Source organism: Bubalus bubalis, chromosome 23 (assembly GCF_019923935.1).
Source record: "Bubalus bubalis isolate 160015118507 breed Murrah chromosome 23, NDDB_SH_1, whole genome shotgun sequence".
NCBI lineage: Eukaryota > Metazoa > Chordata > Mammalia > Artiodactyla > Bovidae > Bubalus > Bubalus bubalis.
The window spans coordinates 327677-344174 of record NC_059179.1 but is presented as its reverse complement, the minus strand read 5'-3'; the positions used below and the strand labels follow the sequence as shown (position 1 = coordinate 344174).

Sequence of the window (16498 nt, the reverse complement as noted above, 5' to 3'; positions counted from 1 at the left end):
AAAATAGTCGTTCAGCGAACAGGAAAAGCAGCAAATCCTTGCATTTCAAAGCTTGACATAATTATGATTTGTCAGCATCAATCAGGATTATATGAATTAGCATGATTTATGCTTAGTAAATTACATAATTATTCAGTAACTACGCCATACTTAATTTTACTTTAAATGACAAACATAATACAGTTGAAAAAATGTTCTGGTTTCATTTATGTTTTATTGTAAAATGGCTTGGCTTCTACTTGGTATAGGGATGATGGAAAATTAACTAAGTAGAAATCTTCTGTATAAATCCCTCATAAAAATACATTAGATTGAATTCAAATGACAATAAAGAGAGGTTATTAACCACAGCTAGTTAGGATTGGGTTTTTATAATGCTATTTCAACCTTAGTTTTATATATATCTCAACAAAGACTCTTCCCAGAAGGTTTATCTTTATCTTTCCATTTCTTAAACTTTAGGAGAAAGAGTTCAGTTCAGTTGATCAAAGTTTTGGGGAGGAGAGAGTATTTGACTAGGAGGTACATTAAGGGAATTTTTAAGGTGAAGGAACTGTTTTGCATGTTATCAGGGCTTCCCTCATGGCTCAGAGGTTAAAGTGTCTGCCTGCAATGCGGGAGACCTGGGTTCTATTCCTGGGTCAGGAAGATCCCCTGGAGAAGGAAATGGCAACCCACTCTAGTATTCTTGCCTGGGGAATCCCATGGATGGAGGAGCCTGGGGGGCTACAGTCCATGGGTTTGCAATGAGTCGGACACGACTGAGCAACTTCACTAGAGGGTTTTTACTTGACTCTATACAATTGTCATAAATTCATAGAACTTTATATTGCAAAGATTAAATGACATATATAAATTTATAAAAAGTTAATGAGATTGTCAGCCAATGCCAGGAAGAAATGCACACAAATGTATTTGGCTGTATTATGAATGTATGACATAATCACACTCAAGAAGGGGGATTTATTGTCATGAGTAACTAAGGAAAATAGCACTTTGATTAGACACTGTAAAATTACAGACAAAAGGAACTGAATATACACTTTGCATTCTGGTTTATAAATCTGTTTCTTATGGTGGTTCAAGTTAATTCTGAAAGTGCTATACATGTATACTGGGGTTGAACAAGTAATTAAAAGGCTTTTAAGTAGTAGAACTAGGTGTCTCACTGTTGGAGAAAAACTTGATAAATAAGCTTGCAAGTGAGATAAGCATGCAGTTAAGGCAAGAGCTTTACAAATAAACATGAAATTTAGACAGTGCTCCTGGCAACTATTCCCTGTAAAATAGTGCTCAGGAATAGGATTTTCACTTGTATAGAGACAGTTTGGGAGATTTTTTTTTTTTTTTTCTCCCCAGATCTTCATTTGAAAGCCCAGGAGAACCTGAAAAAATATTTCATGCCATCTCCCTGAGAAAGTACCACTGGGACTCATTTATCTTACATTCCTTTCTGAGTTGTCACAGGAAACAGATCTGTGAGAACTTTGGAATTGAGCCTCTATAAATAAAGTAAATGTGTTACTACAGTTATTTAGAAACTTCTTTGTGGAATAGATTATGACAAAAAATATGACAAATGATGATCATGGAAACCTTAAATTCCCAAACACATCAATGAAATTAACCTCATTTCAATAATACATTTTAAATCAGACCCACACAGCAATTTTCACAATCTCCTGTTTTCCCTAACAGGATTATTAAAGAAAAGTTATACTTAACAGTTTGAAAGTCACAACTGTTTTCCAAGCAGTGTTGCTCACCTAGATCTCAAAGTTTTCAAGAGATAAGGTCTCTTGGATATTCCCTGGTTTCCTGGTGGTTAGGGCTCTGGCTTCTCACTGCTAAGCACCTGGGTTCAGTCCTTGCTCAGGAAACTAAAATCTCACAAGCCCTGTGGCCAAAAACCAACTAACAAGGAAAATTAAAAAAAAAAATATATATATATATATATATATATAAGTTTATTTTTCAATTTGAGATTTTGCAATTTTCAACCTGGTAGAAGCCCTGGTAGAATTTACATCCTTATGAATGATACAACATTTAAGAAAATGTACAATTGGAAGAACAACTGGACATTAATATTGTAAGGATTGGACAAGATTTAGGAACAAGTCAGAATTAGCACTGGTTAGAGAGATTCCTCTGTCAAAATAGAATGTCTACGATGTTTATAAAAAATTGAAAATCAGAGAACTACCAAGGAACATGGGGTAGTAGCTCATATTTAGTCACAGCTTTCAGAGAGTGCTATGAAAGTAACTTGCTCTTCTGGCAATGACTCCAGTTGTTTCTGAGTGACCTGAAGGAAGATCTCTGGAAAATGTGTTAAGAGGAACAGTTGGTCAGAGCTTTGGTTTTACCATCCCATTCTAACAGAATAATTTTAGTTATATTATATTATTATAATATATTGTTATATTCAGTTCAGTTATATTATTGTTATTTTATTATTGTTGTTGTTTATTATGATTCTGTGGTGTTGGAGAAGACTCCTGAAAGTCCCTTGGACTACAAGGAGATCCAACCAGTCAATCCTAAAGAAAATCAGTCCTGAATATTCATTGGAAGGACTGATGCTGAAGCTGAAACTCAAATACTTTGGTCACCTGATGTGAAGAACTGACTCATTGGAAAAGACCCTGATGATGGGAAAGATTGAAGGCAGGAGGTGAAGGGGATGACAGAGGATGAGATAGTTAGATGGCATCACCGACTCAATGGACATGAGTTTGAGTAAGCTCCAGGAGTTGGTGATGGACAGGGAGGCCTGGTGTGCTGCAGTCCATGGGGGTCACAAAGAGTTGGACATGACTGAGTGACTGATCTGAACTGATTGTTTACTGGGACTTCCAAGGTGGTGCTAGTGTTAAAGAACCCACCTGCTAATGCAGGAGATGTAAAGATGAGGATTTGATTTCTGGGTGTGAAAGATCACCGAGGAGGAGGTCATGGCAACCCACTCTGGTATTCTTGCCTGGAGAATCTCAAGGACAGAGGAACTTGGTGGGCTACAGTCCAAGGGGTTGCCAAAAAACTAGACACAACTTAGCACCCATGCACACATTGATATTATTATTATTAGTATAAAAATTCTGACCAAAATAATTCTATTAAAATTCTATTAAAAATATATATATATAAAGCACAACCCCATCATTTACCAATGAGAAAGCTCACATTTTAAAGGGGAAATAAAGTTAGTGGTTCTAACAGAAGTCAAATCCATCCATGCCTCCTGACATCCATATCCATTCAGTTGTCTTTCTTTTTCCAGAAGAAAAGAAGGAAAATGAATTCGCTCAGTCATGTCTGACTCTTTGAGACCCCATGGACTGTAGCCTGCCAAGCTCCTCTATCCATGGGATTCTCCAGAGAAGAGTACTGGAGTGTGTGGCCATTTCCTACTCCAGGTAATCTTCCTGACCCAGGGATCAAAAATGTATCTCCTGCATTGCAGAAAAATTCTTTACCATCTGAGCTAACAGGGAAGGCCCAGAAGTAAAAGGACCCAGAATTTCAAGTCTAAGAGAAAACTAGGTTTGACAACATAGCCTAAATAATTCTTCAGACTTTTACTTTTTCAAAGCTTTATTTTTAAACTTCTGAGCCCTTTTTGTGATAAGAAGAGGTGCTAGAAGTACTTCATATTAAACGGGCTGAGAAAAGTTGATGAAAGTGAAACAATTTTAATGTTTCAACATATATTTATTATCGAGGACATTGCTTTCTGGCTTCTACTGCTGCTAAGTCCCTTCAGTCGTGTTCGACTCTGTGCAACCCCATAGACGGCAGCCCACCAGGCTACCCTGTCCCTGGGATTCTCCAGGCAAGAACAGTGGAGTGGGTTGCCATTTCCTTCTCCAATGCATGACACTGAAAAGTGAAAGTGAAGTCGCTCGGTCGTGTGCAACTCAGTGACCCCATGGACTGCAGCCCACCAGGCTCCTCCATCCATGAGATTTTTCAGGCAAGAGTATTGGAGTGGGGTGCCATCGCCTTCTTGTCACTTTCTGGAAAATTACACAAATAATATATTGTAAAAAATTATAATACCATCTTAATGTAGGTTCCCCAAAAATGAGATACTGAGTCAATGATTGGTGTAAATGTGATTTATTAAGATTTTTTTTCCCCAAGAATAGCTATTGGATCGAATGGGAAGTGCCCCCTGGTAAGAAAGTAAGCCAAACAAGGATACAGTATCAAAGTTCCATGATAGAAATTTTGGTTAGATTCCATGGAAGAGTTCTGGAGAGAGGTAGCTTAAGTTGCTCTGAGTGGACAAAGGAACTTGAATATATACAGCTAACCCCTGAACAACTTGTAACCCATTAATGTGTGGATTAATCTGTGTATAACTTAGAATTGGCCTTCTGTATCAATGATCCCCCCTCTTCATTGGATTAAAACAATCACAGACCTTGTAGTACTGTAATATTTACTAACGGAAAATTATTCATGTGTAGGTAGACCTGTGCAGTTCAAACCTGCATTGATCAAGGACCACCTGTATACTCCTGTGTTCATGTCAATCATTGGCTAAGGGCTATTCCCTGTGGGATGCCAATTTCCGTTTGCTTCTGTCTTACCTGGCCCACAGGCATAACAGCTTCAGGAAACCTCATGCAGTTCTCCAACAAAGAAATGTAGGCACTTACTCTTAAGAGAGAAAAGCCACCAGAAGCTGAATACAGATACGGTAAAGAGATCATTTGAGGTAATGGCTATCAAAGTGGAGCCCTGGACAAGCAACATCAAGACAACTTGGTATTGGTTTGTAAACATGAGAGTTTCCCAGGTGAAATCTGAAGCTAGACAAGCATACATGGAGGGCGGGGTGAAACAGAAGAAAGAAGCAGATCATCCCATATTGGTCAGTGGCAATTTTAAACAGCAAGGGAATGAATATACCTGAGTCTTGGCTTGGGTGGCTATAAAATGAGTAAATCTCTGCAAAGGCCCCCTGGACTCTTAAAATTTCATATAAAAGACATGGGTTCACTTATGCATACCATCCAGCTGCTTTCAGCACCTTAGGCTCTCCAGGCTGCATTCTTGACAATGGTTCCTGCTGTGGAATCAACAGGCAGAAAAAGTACACTCCAAAGGCATGGAGTCAGGAATTGATAGTAAGGACCCTCTAAGTGTCCAGCTCAAGAATCAACCAAAGGTCACATCCTCCCAGTGACCTCATTCAACACTTGAGAATGGTAACTGTTGAAAGTGCAATTTTTTTTTCAGCTCTTCATCAGACCTACTGAATCATAAACTGTGAGTATGACACAGAAATACATGTTCTAACAAGCCCTCCAGATGTCATTAAGTATAAAGGTACTAATTATACCAATCAAAAGGCATATATATTCAGTAGCTTTAAAAAGGAAAAATCCAACTATTGGCTGTCTAAAAGAGACACAATTTTCACTCAGTTTTTGCCCTTGCCAATGCAGGGGAAATGGGGTCAATCACTGGTCCAGTAAGATTCCATATACCTCAAGGCAACTAAATCTGTGCAGTACAGCTACTGACACTGCATGCTAGAGCAGAAGTCTGTAACAAGAGAACCCACCACAGTAAGAGGTCTGTACACTAACTAGAGAGTAGCCCCTAGTCCACACAACTGGAGAAAACCAGCTTGTAGTAATGAAGACCCAATGCAGCCAAAAATAAAATAATAAATAAATATTTTAAGGTAAAATAATAGAAAATTATTCCATTCAAATAGTAACCATAAGAGAGCTGAAATTTTATATTAAAGCCATAGAAAAATAGGATCTTAATAAAAGAGGTGCTGTAGTGAGCAAAAAGGGGCTTTTAATAATAATAATTGTTTTTATTAAACACAGTAAATTTAGCAATTATGAATTCATGAACAACTGACACAGTCACCCCAAGATTTATGAAGTATAAAGTGACAGATGTGAAAGGAAAAACATAATTCAATTGAGGATTTACTGACAATCAGTTTAGTTCATCTCAGTCACTAAGTCGTGTCCGACTCTTTGCGACCCCATGAATCACAGCACGCCAGGCCTCCCTGTCCATCACCAACTCCCAGAGTTCACCCAAACTCATGTCCATTGAGTCGGTGATGTCATCCAGCCATCTCATCCTCTGTTGTCCTCTTTTTCTCCTGCCCCCAATCCCTCCCAGCATCAGAGTCTTTTCCAATGAGTCAACTCTTCGCATGAGGTGGCCAAAATATTGAAGTGTCAGCTTTACCATCATTCCTTCCAAAGAACCCCCAGGACTGATCTCCTTTAGAATGGACTGGTTGGATCTCCTTGCAGTCCAAGGGACTCTCAAGAGTCTGCTCCAACACGACAGTTCAAAAGCATCAATTCTTCAGTGCTTAGCTTTCTTCACAGTCCAACTTTCACATCCATGCATGACTACTGGTAAAAACAAAGCCTTGACTAGACAGACTTTTGTTGGCAAAGTAATGTCTCTGATTTTGAATATGCTATCTAGGTTGGTCATAACTTTCCTTCCACAGAGTAAGCATCTTTTAATTTCATGGCTGCAATCACCATCTGCAGTGATTTTGAAGCCCAAAAAAATAAAGTCTGACACTGTTTCCACTGTTTCCCCATCTATTTCCCAGGAAGTGATGGCACCAGATGGCATGATCTTAGTTTTCTGAATGTTGAGCTTCAAGCCAACTTTTTCACTCTCCTCTTTCACTTTTCATCAAGAGGCTCTTAAGTTCCTCTTCACTTTCTACCATAAGGGTGGTGTCATCTGTATATCTGAGGTTATTGATATTTCTCCCGGCAATCTTGATTCCAGCTGTGCTTCTTCCAGCCCAGCGTTTCTCATGATGTATTCTGCATAAAAGTTAAATAAGCAGGGTGACAATATACAGCCTTGATGTACTCCTTTTCCTATTTGGAACCAATCTGTTGTTCCATGTCCATTTCTAACTGTTGCTTCCTGACCTGCATAGAGGTTTCTCAAGAGGCAGATCAGGTGGTCTGGTATTCCCATCTCTTTCAGAATTTTCTACAGTTTATTGTGATGCACACAGTCAAAGGCTTTGGTATAGTCAATAAAGCAGAAATAATTGTTTTTTCTGGAACGCTTTTGCTTTTTCCATGATCCAGCAGATGTTGGCAATTTGATTTCTGTTTCCTCTGCCTTTTCTAAAACCAACTTGAACATCTGGAAGTTCACGGTTCATGTACTGTGGAAGCCTGGCTTGGAGAATTTTGAGCATTACTTTACTAGCGTGTGAGATGAGTGCAATTGTGTGGTAGTTTGAGCATTCTTTGGCATTGCCTTTCTTTGGGATTGGAATGAGAACTGACCTTTTCCAGTCCTGTGGCCACTGCTGAGTTTTCCAAAATTGCTGGCATATTGATAGGCAGATAGCGGTCATTAAAACTTTTGAGTAATATGTAACCTGAGATATTTTTAGAATAGTTGAATAAAGCTTTAGCCTTGCTTTCAATGCATTCCACAATCAGATACATCAGTTCAGTTCAGTTCAGTTCAGTCGCTCAATCGTGTCCGACTGTTTGTGACCCCATGAATCGCAGCACGCCAGGCCTCCCTGTCCATCACCAACTCCCAGAGTTCACTCAAACTCATGTCCATCGAGTCAGTGATGCCATCCAGCCATCGTATCCTCTGTCTTCCCCTTTTCCTCCTGCCCCCAATCCCTCCCATCATCAGAGTCTTTTCCAATGAGTCAACTCTTCGCATGAGATGGCCGAAGTACTGGAGTTTCAGCTTTAGCATCATTGCCTCCAAAGAAATCCCAGGGCTGATCTCCTTCAGAATGGACTGATTGGATCTCCTTGCAGTCCATATCGTTTTTCTATTCATATCACCTTGGAACAAGCTTTTTGAACTCTAAATTTTCATCTCAGTCTTTCTATTTACCTACTGATATTCAAAAGTATCAGTTGAACTAAGAGCAAACGATCTAGAAAATAACCCTTTTATTCTTAGATGTTATTTTCTCTCTAAGATGCTACAGAGATTCTGAATTATCAAACCAGGAATCTAGTCCAATCCAAGGAGTGAGGTTGAGAAAGAAAGGAAATACTAAAGGTTGTTGAGCCAGTTCATTCCTCTTTCCTAGATAGTATTTTCTGCTCTTTCTCTGGGCTTCTGTGATTGCTCAGGTGGTAAAGAATCTGCCTGCAATGCAGGAGACTCAGATTTGATCCCTGGAAGATCCCCTGGAGAAGGAAATTGCTGTTTCTCTACTGAGTTCCACTCTGCTTTCAGGCTCCTTCCTCATGCACAGATAAGGACTAGGTGTTGCCTGGTCTGCTATCTTGGGTTTCATTGTACAAATAGACACACATTGGATTAAGCAAAGAAATTCAGATTTCTAGTAACAGTCCTACAACTCTGAAGTCTTCAGCTCTGTTAGGATTATTCTAATGCTTACTGAGGGTATCTCCATTTTTAGTGTCAATTATTATCTCCTTAAATTCCAGATTTTTTACCTTGCCCATTCTTTTTTAAAATTTGATTTGAATTTTCTGCTTTAAGAATATAGCATGCAATATATCCCATTAAGTGATTTATAGGTCATTTGTACAGTATTGTTAATTACAGGTACTAAATTGTACAGTGGATCTCTATATCTTATTCATGTTACATAAATGAAACTATATTTGTTGATTAGCAATTCCCCATGTGACCCAACTTACAACCGGTTTTTATCCAAAAGAATTGCTATCAGTATCTTAAATAGATAGGGATACACTGCTGATTCTTACTTGGCAAAAAGTGTCTCCAGTCATTTTTTAATATCTTGGTGCAACATTTTTTATCCTTTCATTGAGGATCAATCCTTAGAGTAGACAGGATAGAAAAAGCATGCAGTGGGATGACTGATTTTTCAACCTTCAGTCCTGGTGATAGCAGTTAGGAGTTATGTGGAGTTCATGACTTTCTCATAACTCTTAATAAATCATTATACTTATTTGCCAGTCTACTCACTAAGTTTGTAAAATGTTTTCTGGGAAACAAACAAGTGCTAAGAAATGAGTAAGATAAACAAATAACTAAAAAATTTTCAATTTAATGAATGGGAGTTATTTTCATACAGAAGAATATGCAAGTCCATATATTAAAATTACTTTTGGGCTTCCCTGGTGGTTGAGCTGGTAAAGAATTCACCTGCAATGTGGGAGACCAGGGTTTAATCCCTGGGTTAGGAAGATGCCCTGGAGAAGGGAACAGCTACCCACTCCATTAAACCCACAGTATTATGGCCTGGAGAATTCCATGGACTGTATAGTCCATGGGGTCACAAAGAGTCAGACATGAGTGAGAGACTTTCATTTCACTTCACTTCAGAGCCAATTGTAAAATAAATAAAATTATTTTAGGTATATACAATGTTTCATGAATAATGCATAATTTAAATTATTATTTTTCAAATATTACATTGGGTTTATTTATAAAAAAACAAATATTATATAAGACATATGAAAAATTATCTTTTATTGATCTCAAATTTAAATGCCACTGAACAGCTTGTATTTTATCTGGAAATCCTAACATAAATGGATTCTCTTAGATTAAATTGGTGATGATTATTTTCCGGTACTTGTAACTTCTGCACTTGCAATATCCAAGTACCACTTTTGACTGTCACAAATTGAAGGATATATGACATGTAGTCAAGTGATAGGATTAATGCCATAAAACTACCATCCTATTCCAGGGAAACCAGTTAATAAAGGAAATAATGACATTTTTGTGGTGTAAAGAATTCAAAGCGTCCTTAGTCAGAATCTAAGAATCAAGGGAAATTACCAACATCCAAGTTGTTATCAAAATCAATAATTTTTATATACTGACCTTTATGAAGAACCGGATTTTCTGCTCTTATGTTCTTCTGATATTTCCTTGGGTAGGGAGAATATATGCTTTTTATCTTTCTTTGTAATGTCCCTGAGGAAGTAATATGGAATTTAAATCATCTAAGGGATTTAAAAAATAATTGCCTGTGATGCTTGCTAATTCTCCAGAATATTTTGCATATTCTCTAGGGGAAAAAATTGTAAGGAATAATTCAAGGAAAGAAAGAAAGCAGCATAAATGATCTGTAGAGTTCCATGGAGACCTACATGCCATAAAGTACTTACTCACAGAATCAGTGATTTAAATAACAATAAAACATTGCAGTATGAGTTCGCTTGCAGCAAAACTGCAACAGTTCCAAAAGTCATGATAAAACTGTAAATGAATCACCTTCACTGCATAGAGTTTTTTTTTTTTCCTAAATTTATTTTTCCAATAAAATAAGTAGTAGGCCCTAGGTTAAAAATATATCATTTGACCTATATGAGATAGATATTACTATCTCCACATCCAGAGGACACCAAGCTAAGACAAACTATATCACTTGATCAAAAACATGTAATTGAAGATTAGAAGGTTTGAAATTAAAATGTCATCTTTGAGTGATATACATACATTGACCTTTAATATGACAAACACATAATTCTTGCAGTACAATGTGATAATAATCTATCAAAGTGTTTTCTGAGCTATCTCATCATTCTTGCATAATGTTCAGCACAATTTCATAGACATTAAAATCTAACAGCAGATAATATATTCCCTCTCATAACATTTACCCATGATCTCTTCCTCTATTACTTCCTCAAGTAGAATTGAGGGGAATTCATATATAGGTAAGGATGGATCTAAATTGTAAAATTGGATATGTTTTAGTGAATGTGCCATTTGTACCTGATACCTAAATCAAGATATAGAAAATTATCAACAACAAAAAGGTTCCTGATATTTAAAATGCACCCAAAATATCTCTACACCCTAGGATACTCACATTATAATGCCCTGAGCAACATCCTCCCACTTCCACTTACTGCTACTATAAGCTTATTTTTCCCTGTTTCTAAATTTCATATAAGTGGGATCACACAATAAACAGTCTCAAATAAACTGTATTTCAGTCAGCATAGTGATATTGAAATTTATCTGTGTTGTATTTATACAAATACATAATAATTGACTGCATGCATATACCCCATCTTTAACCAGCCTCTTATTTGTGGATATTTGAAGTTTGGCTTGTTTTAATCAAGCTGGTTTTAGAAAAGGCAGAGGAACCAGAGATCAAATTGCCAACATCTGCTGGATCATTGAAAAAGCAAGAGAGTTCCAGAAACACATCTACTTCTGCTTTATTGACCATGCCAAAACCTTTGACTGTGTGGATCAAAATAAACTGTGGAAGATTCTGAAAGAGAAGGAAATACCAGACCACCTGACCTGCCTCTTGAGAAACCTCTATGCAGGTCAGGAAGCAACAGTTAGAAATGGACATGGAACAACAGTTCCAAATAGGAAAAGGAGTATGTCAGGCTGTATATTGTCACCCTGCTTATTCAACTTAAATGCAGAGTACATCGTGAGAAATGCTGGGTTGGAGGAAGCATAAGCTGGAATCAAGATTGCCAGGAGAAATATCAATAACCTCAGATATGCAGATGACACCACAATTTATGGCAGAAAGTGAAGAAGAACTAAAGTGCCTCTTGATAAAAGTAAAAGAGGAGAGTGAAAAAGTTGGCTTAAAGCTCAACTTTCAGAAAACTAAGATCATGGCATCTGGTCTCATCACTTCATGGCAAATAGATGGGGAAACAGTGGAAACAGTGGCTGACTTTATTTTTTGGGGGCTTCAAAATCACTGCAGATGGTGATTGCAGCCATGAAATTAAAAGATGCTTACTCCTGGAAAGAAAATTATGAACAACCTAGACAGCATATTAAAAAATGGAGACATTACTTTGCCAACGAAGGTCCGACCAGTCAAGACTATGGTTTTTCCAGTAGTCATGTATGGATGTGATAGTTGGACTATAAAGAAAGCTGACCGCTGAAGAATTGATGCTTTTGAACTGTGGTGTTGGAGAAAACTCTTGAGAATCCATTGGACTGTAAGGAGATGCAACCAGTCCATCCGAAAGAAGATCAGTCCTGGGTATTCATTAGAAGGACTGATGTTGAAGCTGAAACTCCAATACTTTGGCCACCTGATGAGAAGAGCTGATTTAAAAAGACCTTGATGCTGGGAAAGACTAAGGACAGGAAGAGAAGGGGACAACAGAGGATGAGATGACTGGATGGCATCACCGATTCAATGGACATGAGTTTGGGTAAACTACAGGAGTTGGTGATGGACAGGGAGGCCTGGCACGCTGCTGTTCATGGGGTCACAAAGAGTCGGACAACACTAAGTGACTGAACTGAACTTAATAAGTCTAGTGTAAACACTCTTATATAACTGTATGTGTGTATATATGTGGGGCTTCCTAGTGGGTAAAGAGCCCGCCTGCCAATCAAGGAGACATAAGAAATGAGATGCAGTTTCCATCCCTGAGTTGGAAAGATCCTCTGGAAGAGGGCATGGCAACCAACTCCAGTATTCTTTCCTGGTGAATTCCATGGACAGAGGAGTCCATAGTGTCACAAAAAGTCGGGTGCAACTAAAGTGACTTAGCATGCATGTTTATAGATGTATTAATTTCCCTAGTAATAGGTCTATGAAGGAAATTCCTGGAACATAGATAATTATATATTTAACTTTATAACAAACTGCAGATTTCTAAACTAACTCTTGCATTTTCATTACCTAAATCCATGTATGAGAATTCATACTTTCCCCACATATTTGCCCATATTTGAAGTCAAAATTAAAAAAAAAGATTTATTTATTGAAACTGGGATAAAATAATCTCTTTGTTAGTTTATTTTCATTTACTTGGTGATTAATAATAGTGAACACTTTTCTACGTACTTGTTCATTCATATATCTCCATCTTAAATGTCTAAATTTTGTTCATTTCAATTGAGATTTTTTTCTTTTCATTGGTTTTTCGAATTTTTATGTGTGATAGATAAAAGTATTTTTTCAAATTTTATTCGAGAAGTTTTATATTTGATTTTTCTGTTTAGCACTTTGACCCATGATCTTGCAGTTTTACAAAGAAGAGTTTTGCTACACTGAAGAAGGCAGAACAGTCTCTCCCAGCAAAGAGTTCCATGTGTACAAAACAGTTTGGGATGAAGAAGATGAAGTGGGTAGGAGAAGACATAAAGCTGAAAAAATCCCAACCTAAGGTACACAGACTAACACCGAAGACTGAGAAGGGATCAGGATAACACAGATTCACTCTCTTTTGTCACTTCAAGGATAACACCAATTTTCTTGAAAACATTGATGTTCAGGGGACATGGAGTCTATGTTGGACACAGGGACATCATACTGTGAGGGTTTCTAAATATTGTTATAATCTTAAGAGAGTTGATTGTATTTGTTCTTTTCCTTTCATTTTAGAAAAAGTTAACAAAGTTTGTGTCAAACTATAAACCCTGTCTCACTGGTGGTTACATAAATATTTCTTTATATTTTTAGCCTTGTCTTGGATTCCCAGGTGGCCTCGTGGTAAAGAATCCACCTGAAGGAAACACAGGAGACATGGGTTTTATCCCTGGGTCAGGAAGATCTACTGGAGGAAGAATAGCAACCCATTTGAATATTCTTGCCTGGAAAATTCAATGAACAGAAGAGCCTGGTGGGTTACAGTCTATGGGGTCTTAAAGTGTCAGACATGACTGTGCATATGCACACACACACACACACACACACACACACACAGCCTTTCCTGGGATACTAAATCTCCACACCTAAATGCCTCAAGACCAGTGAATTGCACAGATTTTGTACAAATAATATGGATCTGATTTTCACTAGCTGTTTTTCTAATTCATCCCCAAAATTTCTGTGGCAGTTGTCTCAATTTTTTCCATTTTTATATTAGAAAAAAGGGCTTGTATTAAAGATTTCTGTTTGAAGACTAGGACCTTTTCTCAAAACAGAAATTGTACAACAGGAAAATAACCCATTCATTTACCTTCTAATTTTGTTCAGACTATATGCCACACAATGGCAGCCTGTCTTCATCATCTCTTCAGTGACCTATAGAGTTTTAACATTGCATCACTAATTTGTCAGAAATATCCTCAAGGAAGCCTTCACGTCCTTGTTCCTCAGGCTGTAGATCATGGGATTCAGCATGGGGATCACCAATGTATAAAACATGGAGGCCATTTTATCAGTATCCAGTGAATGGTTATTTTGAGGCTGCAAATACATGAAAAACAGAGTTCCATAGAAGACTGACACAGCTGTCATATGTGAAGCACATGTGGAGAAGGCTCTTTTCCTTTCTCTGATGAACGTATCCTTAGAATGGACAAAATGATATTGAAATAAGATGATACAACTACAGTTATGGAAAACATCAGGCTTGTAGATGCAGATATGAATACTAATATTTCTTGTAATGAAGTATCATAGCAAGAAAATGCTAACAGGGGGACAGTAAAAATGATTGATCACACAGGAAGAACAATAAGACACAAAAAATACAACATGAAACTACAACAGCTGTAGAAAAGCTATAGAGGTACATGAAGGAAAGAAGAAGATGGCAGGTCCACAGAGGTACCACCATCAAGTAGAGCAGGGGGTGACAAATGGCTGCATAGTGGTCATAGGCCATCACAGCTAAAATGAAAATTTCAGCTACAATGAAAAGCAAGTGTTGCGATCTTTTATAGACTGGGACCTGGGGGCTGGAGTCGATGAAAAGAAAGAGAGAAAGAAAGAGCAATATCCCTCGGGTTATGTGGAAAGCCAATAAAGCCCATACACAGGACTTGCACCGTTCATGAAGGCACAGGGCGTTCTCTCAAGGAGGTCTTGAAAGCCTGGGCAAGAAAGTGAGTTCAGTAGGCTTCCACACTCTGAAGAACTAGCCAGAGACAGAAAGAAGGACGCAGGGGACCCAAGCCTCTAGTGGAACAAGGGTATTTTATTAGCAGAAATGCATGCTTATATATCTTTAGTAAAATGATTACTAAACCATGAAATTCTACCAGTTGCAACAAAATGGATAGTCTATTAAGTACAAGGTCGCTGAAGAGAGTCACTGAAGGGAGTCATTGAAAGGAATCCAAGCAGGTGCTCTTTCCCATTATCTCAGTCCTGAGAACTGTGTGCAGCTCTACTCGTTCCTGTATTCCAGGAATTGATAAGGAACAGAGAGTCCTTCAGAAATGGCACACAAAGGAATAAAATGCAACATATTGGATCCCTTAAAGTTGAACATCCCCTGATAATCAAGAACCCTCCTAGTTGGGTGGCACATTCTTAGAAGGAGGTGGTGCAGGTATGCATGTTTTTACTAAAAATTGATCAACACTTTAGGGGCAATGACAGTTGAATTGCCAGGATTGATGATAGCCAAGTGCCTGAGGAAGAAATGCATGGGGGTCTGGAGTTGGGAGTCCACACTGATGAGGGTGATGATGTTTGGGTTCCCTGTCACAGTCAGTCCATAGATGACCAGGAAGACAAAGAAGAGTGGGATCTGGAGGTTTGGACATTCTGAGACTCCTTTGAGGATAAACTCAGTTACTTGGGTAAAATTTAAATTAGCCATGTATGAGTTTGGAAAGTCATCTATATGGAAGAAAAAGAGACTTGGTTAGAAATTAAGGAATTATTTTCTAGGACTCTCAATAGATGGCAAAATCATCCCTTGGATGAGATTTCCTTGAATAATTTATTGAACTCATGTTTCTAGGTCTATTAAATCAAATTTGAAATCATCTATTAAAGAGAATATTTAAGTGTGGCAAATTAAACAGATGATCCAATATTATGAATATTTCGAAGATCCAATTCATTGAATTTTTTAATGGATATCTTATTAGCTTGAAAATATTTAAAGCCATGACTCATATCATGGCATCATATTAATATCTCCTGCACTGAGTGTGAGAAACTCTTGAGTAACTGTATGCTTCCAAATAATTCAATGTTCCTTGTGATCTTTAATTTGAAAATATTTGCTTCTTCTGAATAATGCATGATCTAGTCATTTTTAAATATTATTTAGTTGCTAAATCATGTCCAACACTTTTTTTTGTGTGTGTGACCCCATGGACTGTAGATTGTCAGGCTCCTCTGTCCCTGTGATTTTCCAGGCAAGAATACTAGACTGGGTTGCTCATCCCTCCTCCAGAGGATCTTCCTGACCCATGGATCAAACCAACGTCTCCTGCATTGGCAGGTGGATTCTTTACCACTCTACCACTGATCCAGTCACTATTCTGCTCTTTTCTTTATTCCATCCTTGTATTAACATTTATTCAATGTAGACTGAAATTGTGAATTCTGTCATTTTTACACTTTTGATAATTTCTATTACTGTAATAATGCTAAACATTTTATTTTCCTAAGGTTTCTCTGAAAATTACATTGCATATAGTTGCCAAAGAATCAGCATGGAATTATAATATAATATTTTCCTAGAAATATCTACTTGAAGGATGGCTTCCTGTTACTAACTAAGCCAATTATAGTCCCTTCTAACTTTTAATTGATTTCAGTAATGGTCTGTGGCCTTAAATATTCTATCAC

General features: G+C 37.7%; 1 pseudogene; it reads right to left on the bottom strand.

Moving 5' to 3' along the window:
• Window positions 1-14011: 14011 nt before the first annotated feature.
• LOC102415582 lies at window positions 14012-15528 on the bottom strand (annotated as a pseudogene).
• Window positions 15529-16498: the final 970 nt, after the last annotated feature.